Source organism: Prionailurus viverrinus, chromosome C2, assembly GCF_022837055.1.
Source record: "Prionailurus viverrinus isolate Anna chromosome C2, UM_Priviv_1.0, whole genome shotgun sequence".
Lineage (NCBI taxonomy): Eukaryota > Metazoa > Chordata > Mammalia > Carnivora > Felidae > Prionailurus > Prionailurus viverrinus.
This window is the reverse complement of record NC_062569.1, coordinates 69,328,663-69,338,183: the sequence shown is the minus strand read 5'-3', so window position 1 is coordinate 69,338,183 and position 9,521 is coordinate 69,328,663. Positions and strand designations below refer to the sequence as shown.

Sequence of the window (9,521 nt, the reverse complement as noted above, 5' to 3'; positions counted from 1 at the left end):
ATCACTTGTTAATCAAGTTAAAATTTATTAGAAATGTTTGCTCGTGGGGCACCTGGGTGGCTCAGTCGGTTAAGTGTCCAACTTCGGCTCAGGTCATGATCTCACGGTTTGTGGGTTTGAGCCCTGAGTCAGGCTCTGTGCTGACAGCTCAGAATCTGGAGCCTGCTTCGAATTCTGTGTCTTCCTCTGTCTCTAACCTTCCCTGGCTCGTGGTCTTTCTGTATCTGCTCTAAAAAAGAAATAAATGTTAAAAAAAATTAGAAATGTTTGTCTTACGGAACACTTCGCAGAACAACTTACTTGCCATCCAAGGTTTTACTGTAGATCCGTTGACCTGTCCTATCGTTTCACAGATCTGGATGCTTTTCTGTGAGTTCTACGGGGACAGTAATTGGCTAATTTGGCTTTTTTATGTGTGGCACTCACTGAATCTTGTTTTTTTGTTTGGCACTTTAGTCTTTTGCTTGTTTTAAGTTTCCTAATTTAGAGATGGGCTAGATGGGTGATGGGTATTAAAGAAGGCACTTGCTGTGATGAGCATTGGGTATTTTATGTAAGTGATGAATCACTGAATTGTACTCCTGAAACCAGTTTTACACTGTATGTTAGTGACCTAAAATTTAAATTAAAAAAAAATAAGTTCCCTAATTTAAAAAGAAGTATTGCTGTCTTTGTACTTTGTCATGGTAATCTATAGTTCTTGGGAAATTCCTGTCATTCTTACTTTTCTACTTTTACAGCCCTTTATATCTGTAGAATACCCTGAGATCACTTGAACTTCCTGCTTATTGAATACCAACCCCAGGACACCTTCTCCCCTCTCCAGATTCCTGGAGATTCTAAATATGTTTTGTTAGACCTGCCAGGAGTAAGAACAGGACAGGCTAGAGGTTAGGGGAAAGGAGAGGTATGTTGAGAAGATTGAACATATGGGTGAGGAGGTAACAAAAGCTATTTGGCTAATGTTCCCTAGACCAGTGACTGCTGCCAGGAAGGTTCATGTGAGTGTAGAGACTGAATGCTTTATCTTTGGAGCTCATACTGGACATAGTCCCCATTCTGCATCTCATGACTCTATTTTTTTATTATTATTTTTTATTTTTTTATTTTTTAAAATTTATATCCAAATTAGTTTGTATTCTAGAATGCCTGGTAACCCACGGAGAAACAAGACTCATTGACCACATACGTGTTTTGCAATGTGAAAGCATGTTTCTTTTGGTTTCATGTTATGCAAATGACTTAACATTGTTCCTTAAACTGTTGCCTGAATATGGTCAGTGCAATTTCTTATTTATTATAGGATTTAATAAATAAGGAATGCAGCTTTCCAGGATTGGGGACTAGATTCTTAAGGTGACATTAATGCTGTAAGCTCTTAGGTACCATACAAGTCCCTATAATAGCACTTCAGTGAACTGAAAGAAGCTGTTTAGATCTCAGCAAAAACTTCCTGGACCCTAAATCCGTCTCATTATTTACCATATATAAGAAGTCCTCAATGAAGGGGGTCACCATACATACAAGACTAGGGTATTTAATTATTTTATTTTATTTTATTTTATTTAGCATTTTGTTGTTTTTTTAAAAATTTTTAAAATGTTTAGTTTTGAGAGAGAGAGAGAGAGAGAGAGAGAGAGAGAGCAGGGAGGGGCAGAGAGAGAGAGGGAGACATATAATCTGAAGTAGGCTCTAGGCTCTGAGCTGTCAGCCCAGAGCCTGACACGAGGCTTGAACTCGGCAATGGTGAGATCATGACCTGAGCCAAAGTCAGATGCTTAACTGACTGAGCCACCTAGGCTCCCCTTCAGTTATTCTTAGTTAAAGACAAAACAGTCTTTTCCAAAGGTGACAAAGTGAAGTGAAGGTCAGAAGGACGCAGGGTGTCAAAGCTCTTGCTTTAAAACCTGGAGGTGAGGAAAGAAGGCCCTCCCAAGAACTCAAGGGTGATTGGTCAGCAGAGGGATGGTTCTGGGTGGGGTGGGTGGAGCTACAGCCCATGATTGGTCACTGGATTGGTCTAAGTAGGCTCGAAGGTGATTTCCACCTGCCAATTGTTTGACATGATTAGCATTATTATTCTTGGGGCTATTAAATGAAGGAATGATGTGGGGAGCCAAGAGAGTAGCTTATTCATTTGGATTCTGAATCACAATCAGGAAATAGTCTTTACCTGGTACAACCGTAATTTAGTTTTTCTTGCAAATTCAAAGGGAGGTGAGGTCATTCTGGGGTTTGATTTCACACATGGTGTTCTGGGTCTTCAAGGTGAAGTTCTGCATGAGCTTGGCATACTGTGTGGTGGTGAGATTGTCCATGATGCTCTTTTTTTTCTATTTTTTTACATTTTTTATTTTATATTTTATATTTTTGAGAAACAGAGTGAGACAAAGCATGAGCGGGGGAGGGGCAAGAGAGAGAAGGAGACACAGAATCTGAAGCAGGCTCCAGGCTCTGAGCAAGCGGTCAGCACAGAGCCTGATGCGGGGCTCGAACCCACGAACTGTGAGATTATGACCTGAGCAGAAATCGGACACTCAACTGACTAAGCCACCCAGGCACCCCTAAGGATTGTCCATGATGCTCTTGATGGGAATGCCTTCAGTGTTCACCACAATGATTCTCTGTACCCACTTCTGGTCCTAAGTCACTTCAGTGTCTCCTCCACCTCTGCCCTCTCTGATCCATTGGTAGCTCTGTGACACTGGCCAAAGCTAGGGTATTTTAATCTTAATTTTGCAAGAGCTCTGATCTTAGCAAGGGTATTTAAAAATACATTTTAATAATGAAATCCAAATAACCTCCGGAGAGTCCTGTGGAGTTCTAGCAGCATTGTGGGCAGATTTCCTTGTGAAACTTTAATGCTTGTACTAGGAAAGGCATTGAGTATAGTGCTGACTGAAGGGGAAAGCTCTCTGTTGCTTTTCAGTATTTACTGGCATAATAGAAGCACTTGGGAACAAATATTCCCTTGTATGTGTTAAGCCTCATTTACAGCCAAAATTTCTTCAACTACTCCATTCGTGATCAAATTGTAGGTGGAAACGCAGCAATTCTCTAAAAGGGCAAATTCTGTGTATATTTAGGAGTATTTGCTGTTTCAATAGCTTTTTTTTAAGATTTATTTTTAAAGAGAGAGAGAGTGTGTGCAACTGGGGGAGACACGCAGAGGGAGAGAGAGAGAGGAAAGAGAGAGAAGAGAGAGAGAGAGAGAGAGAGCGAGCAAGAGAGAGAATCTTAAGCAGGCTGCATGCTCAGTACCAAGCCTGACACAGGGCTTGATCCTATGACACTTGGATCATGACCTGAGCCAAAAATCAACAGTCTGATGCTTGACCTACTGAGCCACCCAGGCACCCTCTTTCAGTACATTTTTAAAAGAGCAATTATTTTTACTTTTTCAGTCCTCTTCCCCTCTGTTTAGTTCCTGGCCATCGAGGTACTTCTGTAAGACAGAAAAGCTGGAGTGAAGAAACTGTTCCCAGTCTCATGCTTTTGGTTGGATAAGTGGAATCAAAAAGAAATGAAACTTCACAGCTTTTTATTTTTTAATTATTTAATTTATTTATATTTAAATGTTTATTTTTGAGAGAGGGACAGAGAAAATGTGCACATGTAGAGGAGGGGGCAGTGGGGAGGCAGAGAGAGAGAGAGAGAGACAGGTGGGAGGACAGAGGATCTACAATAGGCTCTGTGTTGGTAGCAGAGAGCCTGATGTGGGGCTCAAACTCACGAACCATGACATCATGACCTGAGTCAAAGTCGGATGCTTAACTGACTGAGCCACCCATGTGCCTCTTAGTGCAGCTTTTTAGAGTGTGGCTTTTATAAATCTGTGTGATTGGGGGCAGAGCTGAAATTGATTCAATGCAAATTGTCTCTCTCCCCCTTTTTTTCTTTGGAACATAGCCCACAAGTGGAAAGCATGTTGATGATTACCTTCAGTTTCAAAATTTTTACTTAAACTCTTTTCCCCTCCTTGGATCTAGAGATTTTTCTTCTGAGGGTCCTAATGAGATGAGTGAGTTAGATATCTAGTGCTTCAGTGAATATGTCCCCCCACCCTCAGATGTAATGCAGGCAGAGATGGGGCCTAGCTTTGTCTATTGGTGCATGCCTAGGCACCAGGGACCACCCTTGGAAACAAAGAGCTAATCACTTTGAGTTAAATGCCATTGTGGTACGTTAAGAGCTAGAATGCGGTTAGCTTTTTTCATGCTAGAACCTCATCCTCATTGCTTTCCCTATCTTTTTAAAGTAAGAGATTCCATGATTCAAAGCTAGGATATATTTCATGTACCATAGTCATATTCTTACCTCCCTCCATCCCTTACTTCCAAAAGGTGTGCAGAGACAGGAAAAGAAACCCAAGGGTGAAAGCACCAAGTGTGGGATAGCCAGATTGGTGGAGGGAAGAATATGAGGGAGGGCATGTGGTGGATTCTGTGGGCGGTGAAGGATTTGCCTTGTGGTGATGCTGGACAAGTGAGCTAAACCTTGGCTTCACTATCCCCACAAGATTTAGAGTTAAAAAATTTTTTTTCTACTCTAGTAAAAGTATATGTCTTAAATCTTCCCAAGGTGTCTCTCAATGTTCTTTCCAACCTGGCTACCTCCAGTGTCACTTGTGGACCCTGGAACTTGTCAGAAAGATAGAAATGTCAGGCCCACTCCAGATGTATAGAATCAGGATTTATGTTTTAGCAAGTTTGCTGGCCAATCCATGTACCTACTGCAATTATAGAAGCTACTCTATGGGAAGACTGTAATGATCTTGTTTCAGGTTAAAACCAAAGAAGGAAAAACAGCAACCAAGCAACCAACCAAACAAAAGATCTTAGAGATTCACCTGTTGTTAGCTCTTTTCTGTATTGTAGGATCTTTGGACCGTGGGAAAAATTTTGAGTGCCCATAAATACCCAGTATGTCAAGAACCGTTTGTCCTCCAAGCCTACACCCTGTGGGAAGGCTGTTATGTTTTATGTTCATCTGCCACCTCCGTGACAGCATGCAGAGACTGGGATCTAGTTACTTGGTTCATTTCTCCTTCTCAGAGTAGCACAAGTACGTAGTACCAGGCTCAGGTTCATCACGTCTTCCCTCTGTGGTATATCACATTAATGAAGCACTTTTATACCTTCTGTTTTTCACAGTAGCCCAGAGCAGGAGGCAGGGCAGACACCATTGCCCTCCACCAAGCTAACAGCTAAGAGTCTCTGAGGGTCAGAGCAGATGAATAATTGACTAGAGATCCCAGGGTCTCATCCTCCAACTCCTGGGCTTCTCCCATCTCTAGGCTGCGACACCTTTTACAAAGAGCACATACTTCCATTAGGGCTGCATTTCCTTTTCAGGGCTGATAAAACCCTTTTTCTTAGAACATAGGTAGGTTTCGTGCCTATTCTATAAGATCTGAGATACCTGAAATATAAAGCCACAAGCTTTAGAACACAGGCTCCTAGAAATCCCAGGCACCTGCACAGGACCACTGGACAACATGACCTCTGTTTAAATCTAATACACACCTGTGGCGTGAGACTGTTCAGCGCAACAGGATCTCTGAGCGTGCTTTCTGGGCTCCCCAGCCAGCTCAGCTACACCAGGACACCTGACAGCCTGGGAACTGGTGGTGAGGGAACTGCTGGCTTTTTCCCTCTCAACTTTCTTTTCTTTTATTTTCTTTCATCTTATGAGATATGATTCCCTCCCACGCATGGTTCTTTCCCAGTTCACATATTTTACTCGTTTTAAGAAGCTAGAATCAATATTTTGCTACCCACTTGTTGGGCTGTGAGTACATTTTTATTTCCAATTCTTCCAACCATATAGGATTCTGTAGGGGGTCTAAATTTGTTTTACACCAAGAGGAGGCACATGCAGAGCTCTTTCCTAATCCTACATATGCAGGACTGTGGCTGAGATTCAGTTCTGCTCTTTAGGAGTGGAGTGTTTCCTGGGCAGAGCAGCTGGAGATTGGTCAATTAAAGTGTCTTGTTGGCAAGATGTTGAAACGTGAATTATTAGCAGGTTTGCTGATCTTTTGACCTTCACTCCCTCTAAAAGCTGATTAGAATGCTATTTTTGGTATGCTTTGCCTTCATTTAGTCATATATTTCGTGCTTCCTGAGTTATGATAATTTGGCATGTCCAGCCAATGAATCTGTCAACATGTTGGAGTATAGGTGAGGTAGGAAGGTTATGTCAAGTTTTTGTGACCATGAAAAACATCAGCAAAATTCTTTTTGAGACCCTAAGAGAGCCAGTGGCTGCTGTGAGGGGTATTCCTAAGGGAAGGCTCATGAAATTACTGCCGCATATCAAGGAGAACTATTGTAGTCAGAACCACTGACAGATCTTGGGGACTTGATTTTGTGGTGAGATACTTTCAGTGACACATAGGGTGTTTCTCTGAATGAAAAGTAGATCCGCTATGGCAACTTAATATTATTTTCCCTCAAGATAGGTATGGGCAAAGGCAGGGAAATTCTCTTGTTGCTCTCATTGCATGTATGGCCTTGCATTTTAGCAATTTGTAGCAAAGAGCTTATTTACCTGCCTCAAAGAGATAAATTCAGTGCTCTATACACAGTGGGCATTCTGGAAATGTTTCTTAACTAATGATATAGTTTGTTTCTGAGGCCAAGTTTTGAAGGGAGTTTTGTTAGCAGAGATGTGCTACTTAAAAATTATTGCAGGTGTTAATAGTAATTCCAGGAAACTAAGCCACTTGGGACATCATATTAACAGTGGGTGGAGAAAAAGTTTTCTTTTAGAGAATGCATAGATGAACTCATTTTAAATAGTTGCTGGCAAGATGTTGATAATAAGTTTTACCAGTAAAACACTGAATTCTCTACCTTTTTTCAAGGTTAAGAAGTGGCATATTGAGTAAGGGCTAGGGGAAGCATTATTCTCAGGCAGGTATTTTCTTGCACAATTTTTTGTTTCTCTCCCTTGTTAATCTACAGATATAAGACAGGAGACTTTAGATATATTGGAGCTGGTATTATCATTCTTCTACAATTAAGGTAAAATCCAGATTCTGTGATATGGCCTGTAACCCAATATGAACTGGAATTTTCTTATTTTACAACCTTACACGTACCCATTTCTAACTGCTCATTTACTCCTTTCTGTACTGGCCTTTTCCCCACTCCTTGAATGGTCTCACAGTCTTTGAACCTCTTGGACAAAAAGCAGGTTTAGGACAAGTATCATTTTTTCAGAAAGTATCTCCCTGTTCCCAATCAGAATTAGTCTCTCTTTAGCACTATCTTAATTTTCCTTATAGAACTAATCAACACATATATATTTGTATGATTTTTATTATTTCAGAAGAAATTTGTGTGTGTGGTCATATGCTCTTTGGGGAGTTCAAACCCTGGGTGGTCACTTTTGGGAAGCATAGGAAGGCATCTCAAGGTACTTAGGACACAGGATAAGGAGGGCAGTGGGCCGACAGGAGTGTGGTAGTGAGTATGGTACTACCCTGCTCTCCTAACTCAGCTCCCAGGCTGCCTGGTGTGAAATAGGGCCAGTGCTAGCTTGTCTCACAAGGGTAAGAGTATAATTGGGAGCATAATTGGGGAAGATGTTTCAACCATGGCACCTAATAGGTGCTCAGCCAAATTCTAACTTCCTTCAGAAGGTTACCCTGGCAAATTCCTTCAAAGCGCTGTTTCTTGGAGAGACAGCGGCAAGATGGCGGCTTAGGAGGACGCTAGGCTCACCGCACGTCCTGCTGATCACTTAGATTCCATCTACACCTGCCTAAATAACCCAGAAAACCGCCAGAGGATTAGCAGAACGGAGTCGCCGGAGCCAAACGCAGACGAGAGGCCCACGGAAGAGGGTAGGAAGGGCGGCGAGGCTGTGCGCGCTCCACGGACTGGCGAGAGGGAGCCGGGGCGGAGGGGCGGCTCGCCGGCCAAGCAGAGCCCCCGAGTCGGGCTTGCAAAAGCGGAGGGGCCTGACGGACTGTGTTCCCACAACAAGCGCGTCTTAGCGTCTGGGAGGTCATAAGTTAACAGCTCTGCTCGGAAAGCGGGAAGGCTGGAGGACAAAGGGAGGGAGAGCTGCTGAGCCCCTGGACAACAGAGCTCGGTTTGGTGGGGAACAAAGGCGCTCGCCAGCGCCATCTCCCCCGCCCATTCCCCAGCCAAAATCCCAAAGGGAACCGGTTCCTGCCAGGGAACTTGCTCGCTCCGCGCAAACACCCAACTCTGCGCTTCGGCGGAGCCAAACCTCCGGCAGCGGATCTGACTCCCTCCCGCTGCCACAGGGCCCCTCCTGAATTGGATCACCTAAGGAGAAGCGATCTAAGCCTGCCCCTCTTGCCCCCGAGCACCTTGCCTACCCACCCCAGCTAATACGCCAGATCCCCAGCATCACAAGCCTGGCAGGGTGCAAGTTGCCCAGATGAGCCACACCACCCCACAGTGAATCCCACCCCTAGGAGAGGGGAAGAGAAGGCACACACCAGTCTGACTGTGGCCCCAGCGGTGGGCTGGGGGCAGACATCAGGTCTGACTGCGGCCCCGCCCACCAATTCCAGTTATACACCACAGCACAGGGGAAGTGCCCTGCAGGTCCTCACCACGCCAGGGACTATCCAAAATGACCAAGCGGAAGAACTCCCCTCAGAAGAATCTCCAGGAAATAACAACAGCTAATGAGCTGATCAAAAAGGATTTAAATAATATAACAGAAAGTGAATTTAGAATAATAGTCATAAAATTAATCGCTGGGCTTGAAAACAGTATACAGGACAGCAGAGAATCTCTTGCTACAGAGATCAAGGGACTAAGGAACAGTCACGAGGAGCTGAAAAACGCTTTAAACGAAATGCATAACAAAATGGAAACCACCACAGCTCGGCTTGAAGAGGCAGAGGAGAGAATAGGTGAACTAGAAGATAAAGTTATGGAAAAAGAGGAAGCTGAGAAAAAGAGAGATAAAAAAATCCAGGAGTATGAGGGGAAAATTAGAGAATTAAGTGATACACTAAAAAGAAATAATATACGCATAATTGGTATCCCAGAGGAGGAAGAGAGAGGGAAAGGTGCTGAAGGGGTACTTGAAGAAATGATAGCTGAGAACTTCCCTGAACTGGGGAAGGAAAAAGGCATTGAAATCCAAGAGGCACAGAGAACTCCCTTCAGACGTAACTTGAATCGATCTTCTGCACGACATATCATAGTGAAACTGGCAAAATACAAGGATAAAGAGAAGATTCTGAAAGCAGCAAGGGGTAAACGTGCCCTCACATATAAAGGGAGACCTATAAGACTCGTGACTGATCTCTCTACGGAAACTTGGCAGGCCAGAAAGAATTGGCATGAGATTTTCAGGGTGCTAAGCAGAAAAAATATGCAGCCAAGAATCCTTTATCCAGCAAGTCTGTCATTTAGAATAGAAGGAGAGATAAAGGTCTTCCCAAACAAACAAAAACTGAAGGAATTTGTCACCACTAAACCAGCCCTACAAGAGATCCTAAGGGGGACCCTGTGAGACAAAGTCCC

The 9,521-nt window shown here is 43.4% G+C and overlaps 1 pseudogene; it reads right to left on the bottom strand.

Annotated features, from left to right (window-relative positions):
- Window positions 1–2,129: 2,129 nt before the first annotated feature.
- Window positions 2,130–5,185, bottom strand: LOC125174463 (dynein light chain roadblock-type 1-like; annotated as a pseudogene).
- Between the last annotated feature and the right edge of the window lie 4,336 nt (window positions 5,186–9,521).